Source organism: Poecilia reticulata, chromosome 13 (assembly GCF_904066995.2).
Source record: "Poecilia reticulata chromosome 13, P_reticulata-male-v2, whole genome shotgun sequence".
Lineage (NCBI taxonomy): Eukaryota > Metazoa > Chordata > Actinopteri > Cyprinodontiformes > Poeciliidae > Poecilia > Poecilia reticulata.
The window spans coordinates 29,174,505-29,199,965 of NC_088842.1; the positions used below are offsets into that span (position 1 = coordinate 29,174,505).

Sequence of the window (25,461 nt, forward strand, 5' to 3'; positions counted from 1 at the left end):
CAGATTTAAAAATAAACAGCTAAAGAAAGACTGATCTAACATGAAGCAAGGATGACATGAACAAAAAACAGAGAGTAACTAAGACTGAGTGCAAACGAAAAAGAAAGCAATCAAAAATACAAACACTGAAAAAAAAGACATGTATATGGAGAACATTGACACTAAAACATACTGTAACAAAGCATTACTGTGCAGAACGTTTGTTTAAAAATTAGGACTAAATATGAATATTAATTTAAAAAACTAGGTAGGGGAGAGGTGGGAATGCCTGTTAAAATGCAAAAGTGCCAATAAATATTTTACAAAAAAATAAATAAAAGTGAAACTAATTAATTTATTCAAACTCAACAAGACTGTAATTGATATTTTGTCACACTGAAATTACAGACTTTTTCTGTTACTGGTCAAGAATTTACATCTTTTTCACACTTCACACAAAAATTTAAATCTCATTTTTATGGGAAACTGACTGAGGCTGTTGTAGGTTGTAAGAGTTAACCATACTCTGACTTACATAACAGAGCATGTATGTAGTTTCATTAAACAGAGACTGGAAGCAGAATTAAAATAACCAAAAAGACAAAAAAACATTCCCATGTGATGATTTCACAAGTCTGAATTACGACCAGAATGACTAACAAAGTCATAATGGTACGTCTTGTCCTCCATCTTCAATAATGCATTACCCTGCCTAATTAATTCAGGGAAGCAGAGAAAACATGATTTCCATCTCTGTGTGTCATAATAGAGGTGACTTTCTTCACAGTAAAGTTACAATTCATAATGATAAACCCCTATAACGGGCGCATTATGGAGACTGAACCAAAATAAACAAGACAGAGCACCCTCAGGGTAATATATATTTCATTGTTTTACTGTAGAATAAGCTGTCTGTTTTCCTCAGTGTTGACTTTGCAATTTAAAGAGATGAAGCCGGAGGTGTCATGCTGAAACTGCAGAGCAGGTAACACCAGTTCCTCACAGACAGATAAATCAAAAAGTTATTTATATGCATGAAATAATAGTCATAGATATGTCTTTGCTCCCAATGATATAACACTAGCTGTTCTCCAAAACAAGGTTTAGTGGTCTGAAAAGTTTACTTTCCCTTCAATTTGGAAGAATATTTAACGATTGTGCATTTAGAATTAGAAAGCCCATTCTGGGTTTGGTCAAAGTTACGTGGCAGCCTCATAAATAGCAAATTATCCTGGGTGGCAAAAATGGAAATCAAGATTGACCTTGTTCAAGTGCAATGCAGAAAGACAAAGAAAAAAATAATGACGCAGAAAGACAAAGAAAAAAATCATGACAAGAAGCTGCAGCACCAAAATCTCTGAGAACATTTTTTGAGAAGACGACAGAGCAGAAAAATATCCACTGCTCTTTTAACAAACTGAAGGTCATTTCTTTTATTTGGCAAAGTTGAACAGGAGGGCAGCAAACTTATTAAGTACAAAAATGTCTTACATGACCTGGTCTGCAAATCTTTGGAGAAATTACATTCATTTTTCCTACAGGTTTAATTACTTACTTAATGTACATTACACAGCAAAAACTGTAGTAAATTACAACATTAGTTTTCATAAATATGATATATAACCACTTGTTTGAATAAATATAAAGAGACTAAAACAATATTAAATGAAACAAGGCTAATTTTCTAAATGTTGGCGTATGAAACCTTAACACTTAAAACTAAACCAAAGAAATATAGCAAATATTGGGCAGAGTACCAAAAAAATGTACTCAAGTAAGAGAATCACTATACTGCAACATATTTTTACTCAAGTAAAGGTAAAAAGTAGCCGTCAGGAAAGAGTAAAAAAGTATTTGGTAAAAAGTACTGAGTAACTGATCAAATTAAAATCCTTTAATACTTAAAAAGTAAATCACATGGACCAAAATATAAAGATAGGTGGAAATTTGGGGATTTTAACAATAAATATCACAATAATTTATATAAAAAAATAACAAAATCAGACAAAAGAAAAACATTTTGAAATCAGTTTCTTTCAGTAGCAAACTTATAAAACTTTTAACACAAACTGCAGGTGTGTGTCTGTGTCTGGTGAGTTTTTTGGTTAAAACATGTTTGTTTTTCATTCAGTGGGTAGAAAATCCAGAAATTTTACTCAACTAAGAGTAGAAATACTTCATAATAAAATTACGCAAGTAAAAGTAAAAAGTACAAGAAGTTACTCAAGTAAATGTAATTGAGTAAATGTAGTTAACTTGGCAAACAACTGGCATGAAGTTCTAAGCTAAAGGAGTTCATTTGACCATTTTATTGTGTTTTGAGACTATAGTTTCTTCTCTATCTGAAAGCCAATTTGTTTTTTTTAATTCCAGGTGAAACGTCCAGGTTTTTATTTTCAGTAAAATGTTAAACTCAGAATAAACTTACTAAGATATGTGATACTCTGGGATTTTGTTTCAGAACAGGAAGTTCTGCTTCTCCTAAAATCCTCAGTGCTCTGATGAAGCTGACAACAAAGATCCTCTCTGAGACAGAGCTCACACTCACACCAAAATCCTGATGTTATTGTTCCAATATTAGAGCGGAAAAAGTCCAGAGACACCTCAAAACTTGACATTTAAAATGAGAAAATGTTTTTTTGTGATTCTGTAATTTGGAACACTCTTTGTGTCCTTTTATGCAGAAATACACCAATATTAATTTAAAACTTACATTTAATCTTCACACATGTAATATATCTAAATTCACCAACTGAGGGGTAGAAGTTATTTTTTAACCTTGGTGGACAGGAAGTGAGAATGTGTAGCCTTTCAAAATTGATCTTTAAGAATTAGATATGCTTCACATGGTTATCAAGCCGGGCAGTCAACCATTCAGTGTCGTGACCTCTGAGCTGAAACAGTGAGTGGATCAAAGTCCGGGCAGAAGATTCATAACGGATAAATAATCAAAACAAACGTCTGCACATCCATTTTAACTCATAAAATGGTATTTGTTGGGGGGGAAAGTCCCTCTCAGGGGGTAAACACACGTTTCTGTGTGATAATATTGATATTGGTTCTGATAATATCAATAACAACTCTAACTGAAAAAGTTATTTTATTTTGATTTGATCTCAAATCAAATGCTCACAAATTTGATCTGTTTTTCTATTTTTTTCTGTTAGTATGTTGTTAAAGTATTTCATAAATACCTATAAACTTTGTTCAAAATTTGTCCTAAGTTTTAACAAAATAAATCAAAGGAAAAATCACAAAAACACCTAGGAGTCAGAGGTTACACCAAACACAAATAAAAAAGCACATTCATAATTTGTTTATATCTGAAATAATTTATTTCACATCTTTGCAGAGTTCTTTGGCTTTTTTTATTGTTTCTGGATTTTGTTGAGTTGTTCAATTCTGCAAAACTAATGCTTCATATGCCAGCTGCTGTCATCAATAAGAGGAATAATAATACCTTGAGCGCCACTTTATAAAAGATTAGGATGATTTGCATTCCACAACAAATTAAAATGTAGGTAAGTAAATGAAGTATTTTAAAATGTAGTGCATACCAAAATTGTCACATAAATCTTGGATTAATTTAACCTCTTTCTCGAAAACTCTCTTCTCCATAAGGAGATCTAATCTGCTCAGAGGGTTAAATAACTTCATCATAACTAATACATTATTCTTCAAGTAAAAATAAAACATGTCATTTCTTTACATTGCTTAAGAAAGGATCTCATTTACAGATTCCAGCCTGTGATTGCACCAAAGCTCAATCAAATCACGCAAGCGTAAAGGTGCTGCTGTCTTTTATATTTGGCTCACATTTCACACTGAATATTGGATCTACTGCTGACAAAAATACAACTATTGCTTTGAGCATTTTTATGAAAAGCTTATTACGTCAAAGAGAAAATAATTGTTTTTAAGGAAATCACCCATGGTACGAATGTTTGTGCTGCTTTAAAAGTATTCCCGCCTGCCAAATGTTGTTTTTGTCACACTTGATTTTTTCAGACCATCAATAAATGATCAAATCAGATACTGAGAATCTGAGTAAACATAAACTAGGATTTCACATGAAGATTTCACTTATAACGGGAAAAAATGCCATCCAAACCCGTCTGACTGTAGGTGAAACACTAACCGTCCATCACGTGGGTCAAACTCGAGGCCCGTGGGCCAAATCTGGCTCGCCATAGCTTTTTATGTGGCCCTCTATGATCTAGGCTAAACACTAAGTTAGCTTAAATATTATGTTTTCAATCAAATCAATGCAGTTTTTATCTGTTTACTGCCAAATTATATCAATCAGTCCCTCAAGTTTCTTAAAAATTATGGTGGAAATTTATGGAAAATCAATAAATCCCCACACTTGTTTGATACTTGATGGTTTATTGGAGATTTTTCTCAAAAATCGTCAAAAACTTTCTTACTTGTACTAACAGCTGCCTCAGCCTTCATTGAAGTCAGATTCCATGATCTATACAGCTTGTAATAAAAAGTTGCATTTATCGTCATAATTATTTCCAAATTACGAAATCACTGAGAAGATGTTTAATAATACTATTTAATTTTAAGAATTCATTGATATTTTAACAGTTTGTGAACAGATTTTATCAATATATTCTGGCACAACCGGCCCTTGAGGAGCATTCATGATCTTGATTTGGTCCAAATCAAACATGAGTTTGACTCCCCTCCTGTAAAGGAGTTTAGACCAACGTTTCTGTGCAGGATGTTTTTAACTCAGACACATCGGAGGGTTTCAGAGCATGAGTGGCCTTTTTTAAGGTCATGCCACAACATTTCAATCGAATTTCACTGACCTGTCTGACCTGCATTCTTCTTTTTTCTTTCCGATTTGATTTATGTGCTGTTATTTCAACTTTTAACTTTGTTTTCTTTCTCTTTCGAATCAGATGTGACGCCTTCCTAGAGGAAGCAACTCAACTTTCTTCTTCTCCTGCCGTAAACTTCCCACTTTTCTCTCACATTGAGTCAATGCTTCAGTTTTTGTGTGTGTGTGTGCGCGTGTGTGTGTGTGTGTGTGTGTGTGTGTGCGTGTGTGTGCGTGTGTGTGTGTGTCTGCTTTTCCTCCCCTGTTTTAAACAGATTAGGTTTTAATTTTGCATCTACCTGCTTTTTAAAGCTCTAAAACTAAACTTTAAAATGTTCTGACTGATGATGTGAGGTGTGTTTTTGAGGAGCTGTCCTTGGTCCTGATGCTTCCTGTTAAACTTCCTGCCGCTGCTGCGTCTGTGTTCAGACAAGTAGATTCATTAGTCGCACAAACGCTTTAATGACAAAGTTTGATTAGCACTTCTCAAGTGGAATAACCCCTTAAAGAGGAGACATAATCATAAAACATTTAAATTAAATCAGACATATTATGGTTACTTCTTTCATGAGCTCTGAAAAGAAAATATGACAAAATATTTATATCATTCTACTTTACAAAGTTCTAGTTTAACTACTTTCTTTTGCTACAGACAGCAGAATCATTAAAATTCAATCCACAAGCTCTTACTGCAGGAAGCTTCATGTACCCTGTTGGTTTTTCGTTTTCTATGAGAAGTACTGCTTACTTTAACTTTGTTTTATCGTTAAAAAAAGACTGATATTGACTGATGTTAGCGGACATCAGCAGTTATGAAAAGCTACAGCAAGAAACCTTTTAGGATTGTTTGTCTTTGGGAATTTCTGAAACAAAATAAATGTATTAAAACGGCAACAGAAACTCAGGGTGGAGAAGAGTTTGGTACGGAAGAGGATTAGGATTTTAATCTCCGAATTATGACTTTTGATCTCAGAGGATGAAAATGTGAGATTCAAAGGAAGAGGTCAGAATTGTGATTTAGCCCCGCACCCCTGAATTCTGAAATTAACGACAATATTCCGATTTTATAAATGTCAGAATTCTGAGGAAAAATCTGAATTCTGAAAAAAGTTCAGAATTCAGAAATTAAAGTTAGAATTCTAAGAAATGAAATCTGAATGATGAGAAAAAAGTCAGATTTCTGAAATTAAAGTTAGAATTCAGATTAAAAAAAAACAGAATTCTGATTTTAAAAAATGTCAGAATTCTGAGAAAAAAAATCTGAATTCTAAGAAGTCAGAATTGTAAAAAAAAAAAAATAGAACTCTGGAAGTTAGAATTCTAAGAAATGAAATATGAATTATTAGAAAAGAAATTGAATTATGAGGGGGGAAAAAGTCAGAATTCTGATTTTTAAAAAAGTTAAAATTCCGAGGGGGAAAAACCTCAAAATTCTGAGAAAAAAACCTGAGTCAGAATGTTTTTACTCAGTGTCCCTAATCTTCTTCCGTAGAATCAGCTTCTCTAAAACTGAGGCGAATGTTTTCCACTGGGCTGGGAAACAGCGGCTTTGCTGCCTGGCTCACACAGCAGCTGGTCGATCTCCGTCTCAAGCACAAATCTTTAACTTGGTGCTTTGTTCAAGGTGAGAATGGAGTGAAAAATGGATTTATGGAACAGGACCTTGTCTGCAGGGATGCAGATGCGACTCCAGGTGAGCAAAGCCAAAATGTGAAGTTCTTAGACTGGAGGTCTATTTATGTTTTGTTTATAACTTATTGAGCAGGCCTAGAAAGACATTTGTGTTTGTGTTGTAAATAGATGTATGTAAAATCTACTTTTTTTAGTTTTACATCAGGTTATAATGTTGTTCCCTTATCAAAAACAGACCTGGATTGTTGCCTTCATTCTTTCATGCATGCTTGAGAAATCCTTTAATCTCCATGGCAACCGTTCAGCTATGCAAAACACTTGGGTGAACCAAGCCCCGCCTTCCAGACGCAGCTCCTCCTCAGGGCTGCAGTTTCCAAGTTTCTGAGCCTCACAGAGCGACTCCCACCCCACTCAGCTCCTTCAGACTAGCCAGCAGCAATTAGCAAACATCTGGTGGAATAACACCACATCGTCTAAGCTCATTATGTGAGCTATTTGTCAATGCAACGCTGGTAAAAGAGTTGCTAAAGGGTTAATAGGGGAGCCATGTTGTTATTACTTCCTGTCTCAGAAAGACCAGCAGTTTTTAAAGAGACAGATACCTAATTTAAAGCCGCTAATTTACAAAGTTAAATCTCTTCTATGTCATGTTTGATGTAGCATTTTTGTAACAACTGAAGTTAACGTAGTTGCTTGATTATGCTATAAGATGGAAAACACGTAATACCGCAAGGTGTGTGAAGGTGCAACCCCACATGTTTTTTACCAATTATTACACTTTCATTCTTCCACAGCCAATCAGTGAACATTGACTTCACCCTTGTTAAAATGTCAAGCCTTCTCCATTCAGGCACCATTTCCTGTGGCCATGTTTCTTCCTGTTCATTTCTCCTTAAAAGCCGCTCACTTCAAAAGTTTTTGTCTCTGTTTTCTGGAGCCAATATTGTGACTGTTGACAATAGCTGCGTTGTCTGCTTGGCTGAGAGCTATGATTAGTCAACTCATTATATTGTCATGCTCTGGTGCTCTCTTTGCTCCCAATCTGTTCACGCACACAAAGACGTGCGACTTCAAAAGCCTTATTGGCACTCCTCGCCGTGTCCTAGGCGTGAAAAAACGATCGAAAAGGCAAAAGTGAACAACATCTGAGAGTCTGTGTTTTTCCCATCAGAGGAAATTCTGCACAAACACAAAAACCTTTTTTTTTTAATTATGTTTGTGAATATCTCAAAACGTGTCTTCTGGCATATAGGAAGAATAAAACAGGCAAAAAAAATAACCAAATTCAGAAAAAAGAAAGCTAGTTTTGGGCAGCGCGTCCTCTCCAGGGCTATTATGTTTGGTAATTGCTGACTGTAACGAGGCCTTCACTCTCCATTACACACCGTGGATCATTTGACGTCTCTTCAAAACTCTCCGAGTTGCTGTTGTTCCCACCCACCTCCACTCCCACTCCCTTCTTTCCAGCTCTCACCCTCGCTTTGTTTCCAGCTGTGAGAAACTCATCACATGTTTTCATGAAGCTTTTTTTTTTTAATGTAATTTGTAGTTACTAATTAGCATTTTCCCCCCTCTTTTGTTTGTAGCCTCTTTTCACTAAACACTTCTCACCAGAGAAGCAGAGGGCACAGCTGCAAATGTTTAACCTTGGTTGCACATCCAATGTTTATGCTCTGAGTTGTATTAATTGTAGCCACAAACCAACATGGCTTCCAACGGTTGCAGGGTTTAATTTGTGTGTTGCACCGACTTGATTGTGATAAAAAAAAGAAATAAAAAAAAGATATGTAATTATCAAATAAAAATGAAAAACAATCGTCTGGTTGCGTTTGGATCTCATCGGTGGCCGGACTTCACTTCCTGGTGCTGAGGTCAGGAAGAGGCATCGGCGCGAACGGAGAGAAAAATCTAATTGTCTGGAATCATGTCAGCTGAGCTGGAGGACACAGCTTGTGCTTGTGATTTATCACCAAAGCGTCGCCGCATTTGCCGATAGGAAAACAGTTTCAGTGGCGTCATGGTGATATACGGAGATGGATGAGGAGAAAAATTGAATAACATTTCTCCCCGTTCTCACCAGTCCGCTCTTATTTGTGACTGGGAAAACAACAGCGGGTTTCTTTTGACTGCTTCTGGATGCATTGGGTTTTATTTGTAGATAATTTATTTTCATTGTTGTATTCCGGTCTGCTTCCCTTTCAGAATTGCTTTATTCCTCCGTCGCTGTATGTTTGCAGCTGTTGCGCTTTTAGAGCAGAGGTAATATCTATGCCGATTTCTCCCGGCTGGCTTTGTGGTTGCGAGAGCAAAGCATCGCTTCCTCTCTCTCTCTTTCTCGCTCAAAGAAATGTGCTTCCTCTGATGTCCGGAGTGACTCTTCTTATTTCCTCTGTTTCATCGCAAAACCCAAAGGTCTGGCAGGTTCGGTGTCATGTATGTGTGTGTAACTGTGTGTGTGATTGTTGGATCTATACTCTGCAAACAAAAAGATCTATATTTAAGGTCATAGCATTCTCCAGACAAATAGAGAGAAGATACAGATCTTTGCCAAAATACTGAACCCTGCTGAAGCTTTTCACACATTTTATAAACTATGTTAATCCAGACCTTCACCATTTATTCTCAAAGCAGTACAAATTATGACATAACCATCCAATAGATAGGTTTCAATATTCATTAATATTTTAATAATTTATAAAATAGCCGATAAAGTCTGAGGCTGTAACCTAACAAAATGAAAAAGTGATTATAAGAAGTTTCAACAGGCTCTGCAGTACAGCTATGTTTAAATGTGAATTCAACCACAAAATTAAAACTCATATCGTAGCAATACATTACATTCACACAAAAAAGCTAATCCAACCCTAATATTAAGATTGCCTGGTTTTAGATTTCCCTTTCAAACAGAAAAATACAATGTTTTCAAACAGAAGTGAAATTAAGTTGCTAAAGTTCTCACAAAGGCTAATTGAGTCTGAAAGCAAAGCGTTCTCTGAATCCCTCAACATTAAACGCACAATTTTACATTTTAAAGCTAAATATGTAGTAGAGATAGATCCTCAGGAAGCTTCATCTGTCTGTCTGTCTGTCTGTCTAAATCGGACTCCCAATCCGTCAAAGTGCCAGAACTCAATTTAGAATCCTACTCTCCTATATTTGTATTCTGAAGAATAAAAATAATGTCTTTGTTGAAAGCAATTTTCTCTATAATATGTCCCCTGAGGCCATCCCACCTTTTTAAATTCTCATTAAGTCACAGTGTTTTTCCAGTTCAGCCTACACAGAGCGCCCTGCTATAGACGAAACGCAGAATATGTGGCTGCTTTACAAAAACATATGACTACACTCCTTTAATAACATTCTTAAAGATCCCTGAAAATGCTCATTTGGACTGTTCTGGTTTTATGTTTCTGCTAGAGATTAAGTTTACACAAATCATTAAATGATTTCACTTTTTCCATTTTTGCTTTGCTGTTCATTGCTTTAAATAGTGATTTTGTCAGTGTTTTCTTTTATTTACTTATTTACTCAACATATCAAAACAAAATAAAGCAACTTCCAATAAAAAAAGTCAATCTATTCAGCCAAAAAAAAAGCTTTCCTACAAATGATGTTTGTATTAAATCAGGAACTTTCAGCTAATAAATCCTCTGCATGGATTGTTTGATCTACTAGACGCCGACGCGTTATCTCTTCACAGACAAAAGTGGCAGCATTTCTATGGAAATGTGGCATTTGCTTTGTTTCCCACCATCTAATGAGCCAGTTAACATTCAGTTGTTCACCCTAATTGACTCCTGCACTAACCGGATGGAGGCACAGAACTCCAAATAATTACACTCTTTATGAGCCAGAGTCTAATGAATTTAAGAGGCAGATTTACCAGCCGATTGATTCTGGGTAGAAATGATTGAATTAAAAGATGGCCGCCCTGAACTTAAGGATGGATCTGTTAACTTGTTGCAGCGTAATATGGATGGGATTTTCAAGGAAAATGGCATTCACCAACCAATCAACCAACCAACCATTATATGCGTTTTTAATTTCTAAAGAATATTCTAAGATACTCTACATTGTAGAAATAAAGGAATGTGAAAGAAATTTAGAAAGAATGAAGGTAATTAAAGTGGATCTATTAAAGTGCTTTATTTTACTGTGGTTTGGTTATATAAACAGCCTGCACAGTGGCGCAGTTGGTAGAGCTGTTGTCTTGCAGCAAGAAGGCTCTGGGTTTGATTCCCAGCCCGGGTCTTTCTGCATGGAGTTTGCATGTTCTCCCTGTACATGCGTGGGTTTTCTCCGGGTACTCCGGTTTCCTCCCACAGTCCAAAAACATGACTGTCAGGTTAATTGGCCTCTCCAAATTGCCCCTAGGAGTCAGTGTGTGTGTGCATGGTTGTTTGTCCTGTGTGTCTCTGTGTTGCCCTGCGACAGACTGGCGACCTGTCCAGGGTGAACCCGCCTCTCACCCGGAACGTCAGCTGGAGATAGGCACCAGCAACCCTCCCGACCCCACTGAGGGACAAGGGTGTAAATAAAATGGATGGATGGTTATATAAACACCTCTGGGGAGTCAATGGAGTTGGTGGAAAGTTGAAGGGAAGATAAAAAGTAAAAAAAACTGAATCCAATGAAATTTGAAATCAAAAGTTTTAACTTACATTTTTAAAAATCAGTTTTTCAATCATGATTTTAAAACAAATTAACTTACTGAAAAGCCTTCAGTAAGTTAAACTGGATCAAGTTTTTGTAAACCACACTAGAGCTCCCCCTGGTGGATGTTTTGTTACATTGTTCGGTAACGCTGAAAAAAAGAGAGAAGAAAATAAGAGATCCAAGATGGCGGAACGTAATCCCGGCGAGTTCCTAAATTAAGGCGATATCACCTTCATACCTTGTTGATTTGGATGAGATTTGTTCGTAAGTATTGGTTAATGATGAAAATAATACTTGTCTGTTTGTTTTGTGTAACAGTGGTGTGATAAATTGTACATTCTAGTCATTTATGATTTTTTATTTTTTTTTGCAATGTTGGTTAATACTTTTTCATGTGTATTTCAGTTTTACGCTGGTCAGCGGCCATTCTTCAATAAACAAGCAAAAAGAAAGGTAAGTTTGGTTAATGGAGCGTCGTTATCTTGCTGTTTATCAGGTGAAAATTGAAAACGGCATAGCCATGCTCTTCTGTATGATTAGCAGCCAGTCAAATTTATCAAACTGCTTTGCTAGCATAGCTAGCGCAGCATGGAAATGCTTTAAGTACTGTGAAGATGAAATAAAATTTCATGTGCGATTAAATCTGTAATCGGGTAACATGACATCAATATCGGATGAGTTTTTTTTGCAGTTTTGCACTACAAAACTCATGGCTAACTGAAAACAGAAGATATGGGGCAACATTTATGCTAATTGAACGTAATAATTATTGTATAGTGAATAAAAGCGAGGAAAAAACATTCCAAAAGTTGATATTTCTTTGCATATTTTGTATCTCTTGGTTTGGAAAACGTGGGAATCCCTGTCCTAGTTTAAACTTTAGTTTTTTCGGTTTTGAAGCCTTTTGCCCACCTGATGCCCATCAGCTGTTAGAGAAATCCCAGCACCATCCAAACCCTGAAAACTTATTTCTTCAGCTTGACAGTTTTTTTTTTTACAGCTTTATAATGATAATAATAATAAAACTTTATTTCACCAGATGTGGTCACATGCTGACAGCAGCTCGATAGTGGTTTGTTTTAATAGACAGGATGTGACAAAAGTTCCTTGAAATGTCTGCTTTTTAATACCTTTTGTTGTTTTTCTTTGGGGTTTGTGCAATATTTCATCTTGGTCTCATAGTTATTAATTGTTTTAAAAGCAGGAAATAAAATCCTGCAACCTCCCTGGGAACAATTGCACTGTAAAATATTGACTTTTCCTGAACGAATCGTACCTACTATAATGAAACATATCAGGATATATCCTACTGTAAACTAATTTCTGTTGTATTGTTGTAACAAACGCTCAAACTGTATCATGTATAAACAACTGTTAATGTAACATTTTTTCCTAAGCTGTAATCCAAAATACAGCAATGAAGTGTCAAAATAGCTAATTGATAATACTTGGACTGTGAAATGGGAAGCAGCCTGACGTTGCTGACGCCTTTACTTCAGTGTTTTTTGTTTTTTTGTGTATGTGTGTGAATCAGTAGCTGTACCTGACTTTCCTGTGCTCCAGCAGCTGGTCCACCTGTAATTAATGCATGCCAGTCACACTTCTGAGGTGACGAATGAAGAAACGTTAAAATGTTGCTTCAATGAACACTCCATGTTTGTCAGCCAAAAAAAAAAAGAAAAGTGGGGGGGATAAGAAGTCCAAACTGCTCTGCTTTCCATGAGATAAAGGAAAATATCTGTGAGCTGCTTGAAGAGATCCAAGTTTAGTTCATGTTTGGCTCCGGTTGTTTTGGACTGAGATTAGGTAAAAGCTAATGTTGAATATTGAGCCAAACATCTGTCTAACATAGATAACTTCTCCTGACTGATTCTTCCTGCTGATGGTGAGTTAGTTTTTAAGTTAGTGATTTCTGCTTCCATTGGAAAAATACCGTTTGTCTAAAACATCCATTAAAGTACAAAAAATCTGTATAAACCTTTAAAAGATTATAATTAATCTTCATCTTAGCAGATTTCGTTATAAGCCATATAAAAAGCAATATCTTGACTTATTTGTTTAAAACTGTTGAAGGTAAACTATATTGTCTCTACTCTAGTTAAAAAAGACAAATTTGCCAAGTTGTCTTCTTTTAAATAAATATTGACTTTGTTAACAGTCATATCGCCTTTCTAAAGTATTCATGCCTCTTTAAATGAAACATTATAGTGTTTTATTTGCATTTTATGTAAAAGTCTCAAAGTGGTGCGTATATTTAAGGTGGAAACAAAAGGATGTATGATTTTCACTTTTTTCTCTTTTCAATCTTAATGGTGCGGCGTGCATTTACTCTTAATTGTTTCTGGGCTCTGCATCTTGCTCGTACTAAAACCACTACATTTTCTATAATTAAGCTTTGATAAATATGTTTTAAAGTGCCCTGGAACTTAAATGTTTTCTTATTTTTATAAGAAAACAACCATATTGTCTCTTGTTACATCCACGCAATCGTAACAATTGTACAAGCGTGAGAACAACAACTAGTCATGTCTAAAAAGAGACTTGGATAAAATGTTTTCTTTTAGGAAACCTTAAGAAGTTAATTCATGGAGACAACTTGTCTCTTGTTGTTAAATCAAATTCATGAACTTTAATTTCTTGGTTAAAACCAAAACTATTTTCTTGTTGACATAAATTGCATTTACAGGACAGAGAAACCTGCCAAAGTTAATGTGAAAATAGATGAGCAGGAAGAAAACATTGTGGTTGATGTCACTTGCTAGCATGACATCAACCCTAAACTTACAGTCGGAAAGCTTTTCTTTTTCCTTCTGACTTATATTTACTTGATGCTTTTTGTTTTCTTGTAAAAATGAAACAATAATACAGTGAAGTATCTGATAAAAGTCGAGGCATATGGACGTATTGAAGGATGCCGTAAACTCTTGTGTGAATTAATAACTTCTAATGTTTGAGTTTGGAATCACATTTTGTTTCAGTAGTAACATTAAAACTTAACACCATTATGCTTTTCACAGGACCTGCCTGCTAATCCATAGAAAAACAGTTTATTCACAGCTTTCAAAATACAGTCTGCTTCTACAAAAAGCTCAATAGAACCACCATATGTACATATGGAAACTAAACGGTGTAAGAAATGCTTACATTATTTGAATTTATCCTAGACTTTGATATGTTTACATGCTGTAAATAATGTGAAATGACTGTCAGAGAACAAGTCAGTACAGAATCCACAAAGAGAAAAACAATCATATACAGCAAAATAGATGTTAAAGATAATGTAGTGGCTACAGTTTTTTACAAAAAAATAATTCTTAGATAGTTAGATTTTAATCTCCTCAGTTCTGCCTATTTTGAGCTGTTTTGGTCTCTTTGTCACTTTAAATCCAAATAATCTGCTGATGGAAGATTACTGTCATACTCAACATTTACACACACATGTGAAAATGGCTGCAAACAGATGTGCAATTACACAACCACACATCTTTGAAAAGCAGAAGGAGAGCCTTCTGCACAGCCAATGAGAACGCAGCAAGTGGTTCTTAGAAGTCGTAGAAACGCAAGTGGAAGTACAAAAACGGGCAAATTTATGGCGATTATAAAAAGTCGGGTAAATCTAATCTTTTGAATTTTAATTTTTGAAGTGATAATTGAAAATCTTGGATGCTGGAAATGTCCAGTTTCCAGCATCCAACCAGCTTCGTGTGGGTGAAGCTCGGATCAAAACAGGTCAGATTAAATTTGCTCACAATGTTTCTGCATATTTCACAAACATTCTTGATGTGGCTTTTTGAAACATCCCTGCACTCGCAGCGTTGCTGAGCGGATGAAATGTTGGATGAGCCTCTTTAAGCACATCGCAGTTTCCTGTAAAGCCTCAGCAAAACGTTGAGGTGCTGCGTATTCTGGACCTGTGTCAGCCGGGTTTAGATGTGCAGCAGCAGATTACTGGCGCTCAGGTTTCTGCTTCCTACTTTACAAAGTTGAAGGTTGTTGCAGGGCTAAACATTTCATTTCATTCGTCTAACGTTCTACCCTGTGAGGGAGAAACCTCATTTCAGGGCATTCATTGTAATAATATACAGTATTACCATGGAAAGTTATTTCTTTCCAAGCTCAAGTCGTGTCTCCATTCTTTGAGGGGCAAGTCAAGTTAGAGTGTCAAATATTTGCACTCGATTTTATTTCTATGATTTAAAGTTCTGCTTGAAGCTCGGCTTGAAAGCTCTGTGAAATATACAACTCATGTTGCTGCATTTTCAAAAAAGGGAAGATTAGTTTTTTTTTCATTGCTACATCTTGATTCAGGTTGCTTTAAAGGGATGTCAGATGTCATTTTATGTGGCTCTTCACAGCCATATCAGAGTATTTTTCTTCAGTTTGTACAGAAACTGACATGGAGTCTTCCTTGCAACTTTTCCTCTTTGTTTACAGCTGAGCATGGTGCCTGTTTTATTTTGTTTTGTTTAGAAATACATGTAATAAAGTGTGTGAAATACTGTTGTTTTGCAAAGCTTCACAGTAGGGTGTGTGGTCTAATCAGGAGGAAAATTAGTTTCATAATTATTCAACAAAAATAAAAAATAGTAATTTCTATCAAAAATTAATTGGGATCAAAAAGATTAGAGTTTTAATTAAATGTTTTTGTAATACAGTTTTAAATTTTTTGTAGACAATTTTTGTTCTCAAAATAATTATTTTTTCTTATAAACATTGAAATTTATTAGCACATGTCATACATCTTTTTTTTTTAATGGTTCTTCCTTATGGTTTTCAGTGCTGATGATATAAATATCCTAAAATAATAAATTAATAAAGTAAAATTATTGATTTTAATTTTTAGAGCATGTGTCAAACTTGAGGCCTGGGTGCCAAATCTGGCCCGCCGTAGCTTTTTATGTGGCCCTCTTGCCTCCAAATTACATCAATGAGTCCATCTAGTTTTTACAAATTTTCAAAATTCACACAAAATTAACAAATCCCCACATTTTCTCTTATAATACAGCAATTTTTTTCAAAACTGATAAAAAAATGTTGAGTTTAAGTGACTGCCGCCTCAGCATTACTTGATGGTGATTAAAAAAAATCACCTTATCAATAGTAAAAAATTCCTGACAAGTATTTCAAAATTAGCAACCAGCCCTTTAAAAACATTCAGATTTTTGATTTGGCCCAAAATGAAAATGAGTTTGACTCTGCTGACTGAGACAAGAGGAGAGCAAAACCTGAAAACTACTGTCATGGCTGCTGTGTGACGCTTTAGCTCTGGGGTGTCCAAAGCCAGTCTTAAAGGGCCGGTCACCTTTTTTAATTTTAGATTCAACACACCTGAATCAAATGATGGCTAATTAGCAGTGCGCTGACGGAAACCGGCCCTGCAGGACTCACTTTGGACACCTCTGGTTTATTTTGTAGCAACAGTCTAGTCAAAGTCCAGGCTTAAATTCATCTGAGAGTCTGCACTTGAAAAGTGAACTTTGCAGATTCCTTTCATCAAGCCTGACTGAACTTGATGACGTATTTTGCAAAAAAAGATGTAAAAATACGTTCTGAAGTGGAGATAAACTCTTAATACGATTTTTATTAAGTTTTATTTATTTCAAAGAGAAAAGTGTGAATCATTTTTCTTCCACTCAGTGACTGAGAAAAAAATCAAGTAGTTTTTACATTTTTGCCATGCAAAGCTTTTGAATTTGAAAATAAATGCTGCTGCAGTACGAATAACGCAGAGCGAAACTGGAGTGTGACTGCAGCTTTAAAACAAGCTGGTCTACGTGTGGGAACTCTATTTAAAGATGAGGTATTTTTATATGTATAGATTTTTGCCCAGGTTGTCTGGCACCTTAAAGAGTTTATGCGAATAAAGTTGCTGATGCCATTTTTTTTTCTGCAAGTGAAGAAAATACCCTGAGGATGGCTGGATTTTACCGTACGAAGACAGAAAGCGAGATTTCACAGAAAACCACGAGCTACTAAACTAATTATCGTCTTTATTAAGACTCATTCCAACCTGCATTCTGTAACTTAAGGCCATTTCTTTGGTGCGCAGAAGATAAAAACGCATTAGATAATGTCCCTGTGAATGATGGTGGAGGCTGAAATCCAGCAGCAGGGAGCTGTGGGGGTTTACCGGCAGAGGCAGCAGGCCTTCGCTCCTCTCCTAATTACTCAGAGAACCTGTCTGAGCCTCCGTGTCAGCACCGACCTCACGCTGATCCAGTTTGACCCCCGGCCCAAACAAGGTGGTCTCTGGAGTCGCTGCCAGTAAAGACGGGGTCAGAGAGTCCTGCCTTGATAGTCATCGGTTGCAAACCGTCACCAAGGGACGATACATAATCCTTATCATTTATCTTACAGACAGCTAATATAATCACAGCAGGGGAATCTTGTTTTTTTTTTTTATATCCTGGAGCTGCAATGTGGTTTTTCCTGCTGCTGTAAAGAAATGTTAAATATTTATTCAGCTGCTGCATGTTCTGACATCAAGCACAATATGTTAGAAATTGTTTTAGATGCCAGTTTTAATTGCGATGTTCTAGAAAACAATGTGCTGCTTCAGAAGGCAAATGTTTGAAATTTGTATTTGTGTAAATGGACAAAGCATTGTCAGTGTTTAAATCATTTTTACATCATTTTTAAAGACGATGAACTAGTAATAAATGACAGATTGTTTTATACTGTAGATTATAGATAAAGTTGAAAACATAACAGAAGATGTCTGCACCTGGGTTTGATTCTAGTTTCATTGCTATTCTGTGTTTCTTAGTCTCTTTCTTTGATTAGACCATCTTTGTTTTTCGTTACTTTAGTTGTATTATGTTCGTTATGTCTGGTTATTTGTTAGTGTTGGATCCATTTTCCTAGTTACCCAGTTTGTGTACTCTCACTCGCCCTTGTGCCATTTTCTCTCTCTCTCACCTCAAACTTGCGATCCGGTCCTTGTTCAGTAATCAGCCTCCCCACTATATATGCAACTCATTCTCAGTCACTCCTGGTTGGTTCCTCCTGTTAAATCCAGTTACTTCCCCATTTCACCCTGCTAGTTTTTGGTTCCTGTTTTTTGCTCGGCTCTGGCTCCCTGTGTTCTCTACGGTTTTTGTAAGTTTTGTTCTCCCTTTTTTCACTAAACTACAAAATCTACTTGCCGCCTCCGTCTCATGACAAAATATATTTATATTATTGACGTTTATGCCTAAAATTATCCACAAATCTTCAAGATTTGTGTTTTTATAGAAAAGGAGGTCCCTAACCTTTAGTTGCATCCAACAGAAACTTATCAAAGTCTTTGTGCAAATCCAACATTTTGTTTTCGTTCTGAATAAATATGTTCATAAGATTAAAAAGAAGTGAAGGCATGACTTAGTTTTCATTATTTAAAATTTGTTTTGATTTATTGCAGTCATTACTTTAAGAAAATAGTGTTATTCTGCCACAGAATAGAACTTTTTCTGTTTCAGATAAAAACTTTACCAACTCCTGAGTATGTATCAATTAATCAGTCAAGTTATCAATTAATCAATCAAGCTGTATTAAAAGTTTTAGGTTAATGGTTACACATCTGCACTTGTGGATTCATTTTCTTTTATCCTCCATGTTTTTGCATCCATGAATAAAATTATGTTTTAATCAAAAGCTACATAAAGGCAACAATTTATACAGTTGCTCTGTGTTTTTACAAGATTACAGCTCAAAACATTGTGTGTCTCGCTTGCAAGGTATTGTTCTGTGCTCCCTTTAATCCCAGCAGGAACCTCAGTGGGGGATCTGCGCGTTGAGACATGTGCTAAATGTTAAGCCCTTCAAACCCAAAGTCTTTCTATACAAAGCTGAATATTACATCTTCTGCTTAAAGAATCATCAAAACAATTCAGCTTAACAAGCCACTTTTTTTTACCTTGTGTTATTATCACTGAATAGATTGCAAAAATAGATTGTAAACAGCAATTTGTGTTAGACGGATTAAGACATACTCTGCCTAATTAAGCCCATCATTGATTATCTCATGGTTCACAACATGAAAAATGGCTGAAACCTGTTTGCTGTGTTCTTGCAAACCTTTGTTACTTTGATAACTTCCAGGGGCCTTCCAAAGAAAAGGCAAGGACTTTCACCTTTCCCGGCACTTAGGAATACTTTACATGGATTTAATGAATAATTTAGGACTGCAGGTGATTTTGCCCTGCGGAGGCACCTCACACGCTCAGAATCCAACATTATACTGCGTATAATCAAGGACATATGAGGGTTTGATGGTATCAGGGGCCCAAGCATAATTTGCTGCCTCATTTAACCTCCTCCGTCTCACAAAAGATGTCGGCTTCAATCTCCAAAAAACCTAATTTTAGATATAGGATCCTCACAGAGTGACTCCTGTGTGTTTGTTATTGCGCTGGAGTGTGCTACAGATTAATAGCTCTATTCCACACAGTTACTCTGTGCACATATAGGATCTGTGAGTCATCTCCGAGGAGCGTTGACTGGCAGATGGAACATTTGCTCAGACATGAGTGCTAATTGTAAATGTCACAGGATGGGTTTCTGAAAGCAATCAGAGCCAATTTTGCTTTGGAGACTTGATATAAAGCAACTTAAGTGCAGTGGTGTTCTGCTTTTCTCCCTTTTTGGTTTAGTTTCGCCAACATTTGTTACTTCTTAGCACTAAATAAACAGCTTTAGATATCTGGTACATTGATAAAACTTTCTCCTTGTCGCTCTTATCTCAGTCCGTCGCTCTGCACGCCGATCAGGCACAACAATATAACCACTGACAGGTGGAACCATTAAGACTGATTATCTCGTCACCTGTTGAACAACTTTGAAAAAGGACAAATTGTAGAAACTATGTTTTCACGTCTGAAAGCTGTCAGTGTCTACCTAGAGCTCTTCAAAGAAGGAACAATGATGGGCCAAAGATGGGAGAACATGGTAAGAACAAGAAAACATGTATATTTAGCATATTTTAATATGTAAATTGCAGATTTTGTGATTCCCTTTTTAAAAAAATGCTGTCAAAGCTTAATTTTAAAACTTTTTAAGCATATTAATTAACATTTTCACATAAATATGTGAGATTATATAGCCAAGTGGCTAATTTCCATCTCTAGTCCCATTGACTGGTTGCCGTTTATGACGTTTAATAATGATAAGAAAAGGCAGCATAAGACTACATCACAACAAAGGGAATCATTAAACATCCATCCATCCATCCATCCATTTTCTTCCGCTTATCCGGGGTCGGGTCGCGGGGGCAGCAGCTTCAGAAGGGAGGCCCAGACTTCCCTCTCCCCAGCCACTTCTTCCAGCTCCTCCGGGGGAATCCCAAGGCGTTCCCAGGCCAGCCGAGAGACGTAATCCCTCCAGCGTGTCCTGGGTCTTCCCCGAGGCCTCCTCCCGGTGGGACGTGCCCGGAACACCTCACCAGGGAGGCGTCCAGGAGGCATCCTTACCAGATGCCCGAGCCTCAACTGGCTCCTCTCGACGTGGAGGAGCAGCGGCTCTACTCTGAGTCCCTCCCGGATGACCGAGCTTCTCACCCTATCTCTAAGGGAGAGCCCAGCCACCCTGCGGAGGAAACCCATTTCGGCCGCTTGTACCCGTGATCTCGTTCTTTCGGTCATGACCCAAAGCTCATGACCATAGATGAGGGTGGGAACGTAGATCGACCGGTAAACCGAGAGCTTCGCTTTTTGGCTCAGCTCTCTCTTCACCACGACGGACCGGTACAGCGCCCGCTTCACGGCAGACGCTGCCCCAATCCGCCTGTCGATCTCCCGCTCCCTTCTTCCCTCATTCGTGAACAAGATCCCCAGATACTTAAACTCCTCCACTTGAGGCAGGACGACCCCCCTGACCCGGAGAAGGCACTCTACCCTTTTCCGGCTCAAGACCATGGCCTCGGATTTGGAGGCACTGAGCCTCATCCCGGCCGCTTCACACTCGGCTGCGAACCGCTCCAGTGAGAGCCGCAGATCACGTTCCGATGAAGCCAACAGGACCACATCATCCGCAAAAAGCAGAGATGCGATCCTAAGGCCACCAAAACGGATCCCCTCAACACCTCGGCTGCGCCTAGAAATTCTGTCCATAAAAGTAATGAACAGAATCGGTGACAAAGGGCAGCCTTGGCGGAGTCCAACTCTCACCGAAAACGAGCCCGACTTACTGCCGGCAATGCGGACCAGACTCTGACACCGGTCATACAGGGACCTGACAGCCCGTATCAAAGGGCCCGGTACCCCATACTCCCGGTGTACCCCCCACAGGGCCCCCCGAGGGACACGGTCGAACGCCTTCTCCAAGTCCACAAAACACATGTAGACTGGTTGGGCGAACTCCCATGCACCCTCCAGGACCCCGCTGAGGGTGTAGAGCTGGTCCAGTGTTCCACGACCAGGACGAAAACCACACTGCTCTTCCTGAATCCGAGGTTCGACTATCCGACGGACCCTCCTCTCCAGGACCCCTGAATAGACCTTACCAGGGAGGCTTAAGAGTGTGATCCCCCTGTAATTGGAGCACACCCTCCGGTCCCCCTTTTTAAACAGGGGACCACCACCCCAGTCTGCCAGTCCAGGGGAACTGCCCCCGATGTCCATGCGATATTGCAGAGTCGCGTTAGCCAACACAACCCCGCAACATCCAGAGCCTTAAGGAACTCCGGGCGGATCTCATCCACCCCCGGGGCCCTGCCACCGAGGAGCTTTTTGACCACCTCGGCGACCTCGTCCCCAGAGATTGGAGAGCCCAGCCCAGAGTCCCCATGCTCAGCTTCCTCAACAGAAGGCATGTTGGTGGGATTGAGGAGGTCTTCGAAGTATTCCGCCCACCGGCCCACAACGTCCCGAGTTGAGGTCAGCAGCGCACCATCCCCACTATAAACAGTGTTGGTGCTGCACTGCTTCCCCCTCCTGAGACGCCGGATGGTGGACCAGAATCGCCTCGAAGCCTCGAATCATTAAACAGTTATTTACAATTTGCATTCTCTAATGGTTCAATAAGTTTGACTAAGTTGAGTAGAGTTAGCACAGCAGCGCTAAAAATAGAGTTGTATACAGTTAAGCTATGCTAAGCTAAACGTAAGTTAAATCGTGTTAAAAATTAGCTTGTGCCTTAAGCTAGGGGTTCCCAAACTTTTACATTGTCCCCCAAAGAGCATTAACTTTGGGCCGGGGACCCCCCTTTCCAAGCCCACAGATAACACTACAAAATTTGTCAAGTAACATAAGCTTTTACAGTGTCTTTTCTCACTTTTATTCAATAATTTTTACACTTTATTTAGCATAAATGCAGCCTCAGACCTTGTCTTTCACAGCAGGGCTTCAGGAGATTTCCTTTGGTCTTTTTACTGACAAAAAATTGTCCATTTTGCGTTTGCTATGCTAGCTTGTGAAGCAAAGCCACTGTTTTTGTATTGATGATTGAAAAACATTAGATTATGACCAGAAATTTATAATTAAAATGCATTAGACTCAATATTTTAAATGTCTTTTCATATCTTCCCTCTTGCTTTCTGAGGCCCCTCTAGCGTTCAAATCTTCTCATTAAAACCAAACCTTTTAGTCTCATGGTAATAAAATATTGGTACTCATGATTCACTTACTGGACAAGGCATTCAATAAAGCAATGCACAGATTTCTCTTTGAAATGATTCAGAAGTGAATCTACAACATAAAACACGTTTCAAGCGTTGATCTAAGAGTAAGGAAGAGAGAGTGGGTAAAGTAATTTAGGGGGGCAGTGAACTCCTTATTAACACGAACTGAAGCTCAGTATGATGACAACCAAACTGGGTCGTAATTTGGCTTTAATTAGAACAAGTTTGTTTTCCTTTATCCTCTTAATTTTATTTTTAGCCAAAATCATGAAGTTGACCTCTTTCTGTGAGCCTTTCTCCAAGTTGAGGAAAAGTGCTGCACTTTAGCTACAAACCAAAATTACCTGCCATTTACTCTGGCAAGAGCTTTTTAGCCAAACTAAAAGGTTTTCTAAAAGTGTTGGTCATTCAATTTCCCCAGACTATTTTGAAGACCCATGACCAGGAGGCAGATTAGTTGGTTCCCCCTCATCTCTGCCGTCTGCAGGCCTTTGTGTCTGAAGGACTGAACTCTCAGCAAACAGAAATGGTCATAAAATCCCCACTGTCCGCCCTGTTGTGAAAGTTTGGGTCAAATATGATATAAACTTTTGCGAGGTAATGCAAAAAAAAAAAACAACCCATGTCCCTTATAGGGCTCCGTACAAAATCAACTCTAATCTGGTGGGTTTTTAGTCTAGATTTAAAGGCACTCAGTGTTTTGGCTGTTTTGCAGTTTTCTGGGTGTTTGTTCCAGATTTGTGTAGCATAGAAGCTGAATGCTGCTTCTCCATGTTTGGTTCTGGATCTGATGCAGACCAGAACCAGAAGACCTGAGAGCCCTGGAAGGTTGATATAATGACACCAAATCTTCAGTGATTTATAAACTAACAGCAGTATTTTAAAGTCTATTCTCCACAGGGAGCCAGTGTAGGAACTCTTGTCTTCCTGGTTTTAGTCAGAACTCCAGCAGCAGCGTTCTGGATCAGCTGCAGCTTTAGGCAGTTCTATAAAGACACTGTTGCAGTAATTGTTGTGACTAAAGATAAACACATGGATGAGTTTCTAACATTATATGTTACTGTTTGTCATCCCAAAGCTACTGATTTTATCAACACAAATCGACAGCTGGAAATAAGGATTTACTCTATTAATGGCTTTTTAAAAAGTTTTACGCTTTACGTTCCACATTTTCAAGTTTCACCAATGATCGCTGCATTCATTCATGCTCATTTCAGATTTTTTTTCAAGAATCACAAAACTACAGAAACCCCCTTTTTGATTTTCATTCCTGCTCGTCTGAAGCAAAGTGTTTTATTTATCAAACGATTCTGATTCCAGTGTGACCGCTTTGCTGCTTGAAAGAACAGACAATTCACTTCCTTTTCTCCAGCCCCCAAAATGTTGTTTGGAGAACAGAGAGAAATATTTTGACAGAGCAACAGATCCATATTGTATGATTTCCTTCAATCAGGGAACAATACAAAAAGCTAACCCCTGGTGGGAAAGCACAAAGCCTTCATCTCTAGTTTCTGTGCCCACTATTTTTCCTCCCTAAGTAGAGTTTCCCTCTCATTTAACTTCCAGTTGTATTTTGCTTTTTATGCTTTATTAGGTTTTCTGTGTCCGGTTCACTTCTTGCTCTTCTTGCACATTATCTGCAAACATGGTTCTCTACTCGTTCTTTCTAGTTCTCGGGCTCCTATGGCTGACTCGGATGACGTTTGGTCAAAGCTAATTGGACAGTAAAATCCAATCTACTCAAAAGTGAGGCAAAAGATTTGAGAAATCCCATTAACATATGGTTAAGGGTGACTGCATTTCCGTCCCGTTTGAACTTCAAATGTCATCCCACTACCAATTACATCCCAAATTGCAATTTACCTCAGTTAATTAGCCTAATTAATATTCAATGGAACAGCAAAAAGACTCCTACTTGATTTGTTCCAGTTTTAATCTAACATATCACGGCTGATAATCTGGTCATACAAAATAGATCTCCCTCACTGGGTTTATGCTTTTCAGACTATTATATGGGGGACTTTTTCTGCCATAATTTGAGAGCTCACATTTTCAGTTTGTAAGCAGGACTTCATGTCTGTCTTCTCAAAACTTGCAATGCTTGTACTCAAAACTTTGCTCTCTCAAACCTTTCTCCTCACGCTCAAAACTTGTTTCTGCTCGGATCTGGAATGAAAGCGTTGTACTGGGTGCGTTTGTTTCCTTCTAGCGGGTGTGCCTGTGTGGCTACTATCGATTGTAGCAACCTGCGCCACCCAGTGGATGTAGGGAGAAACAATGACGTCAGCTTTCTGCTCCGTGTTACACTAAGCATCCTCCAGCAGTGCTACTGATCGCCAACAGCTGCTGATCTTAGACAGGAGTTTGTTCACCCAACCAAGGAAAAATGGTTCCACAGATCCAACAGTGTTACAACTTAGTCACATCTATCTGTCTCCCTCTCTCTCAGGCACACCCACCAGAAGGAAACAAACACACCCAGTACAACACTTTCATTCCATTGGCTGAGAGGTTGCTAGGCGACATTACTTTTTGTTTCAACGGAGAGCAGAAAATGTTTCGCACGTGAGCAGAGAGGTTTGCAAGTGGAGATTTGATCTGAGCAGAGACGAGTTTTGAGCGTGAGGAGAAAGGCTTGAAAAAGCAGAGTGAGTATTTGAAAGAGAGCAGACGTTTTGAGTACAAGCATTAAAAGTTTTAAGAAAAAACATGAAATCCTGCTTTCAAACCGAAGCTGTGTGCTCTCGAATTATGGCAGAAAAATTCCCCC

The 25,461-nt window shown here is 38.0% G+C and overlaps 1 long non-coding RNA gene across 1 annotated transcript in view; it reads left to right on the forward strand.

Annotated features, from left to right (window-relative positions):
- Window positions 1-6,077: 6,077 nt before the first annotated feature.
- The window catches only part of LOC103475047 (uncharacterized), a 147,243-nt gene continuing 127,859 nt past the window's right edge, over window positions 6,078-25,461 (forward strand). The window contains exons 1-2 of the long non-coding RNA XR_535275.3: window positions 6,078-11,362; window positions 11,504-11,551. This is a non-coding gene — a long non-coding RNA (uncharacterized LOC103475047). The remainder of the gene's footprint in view (window positions 11,363-11,503; window positions 11,552-25,461) is intronic.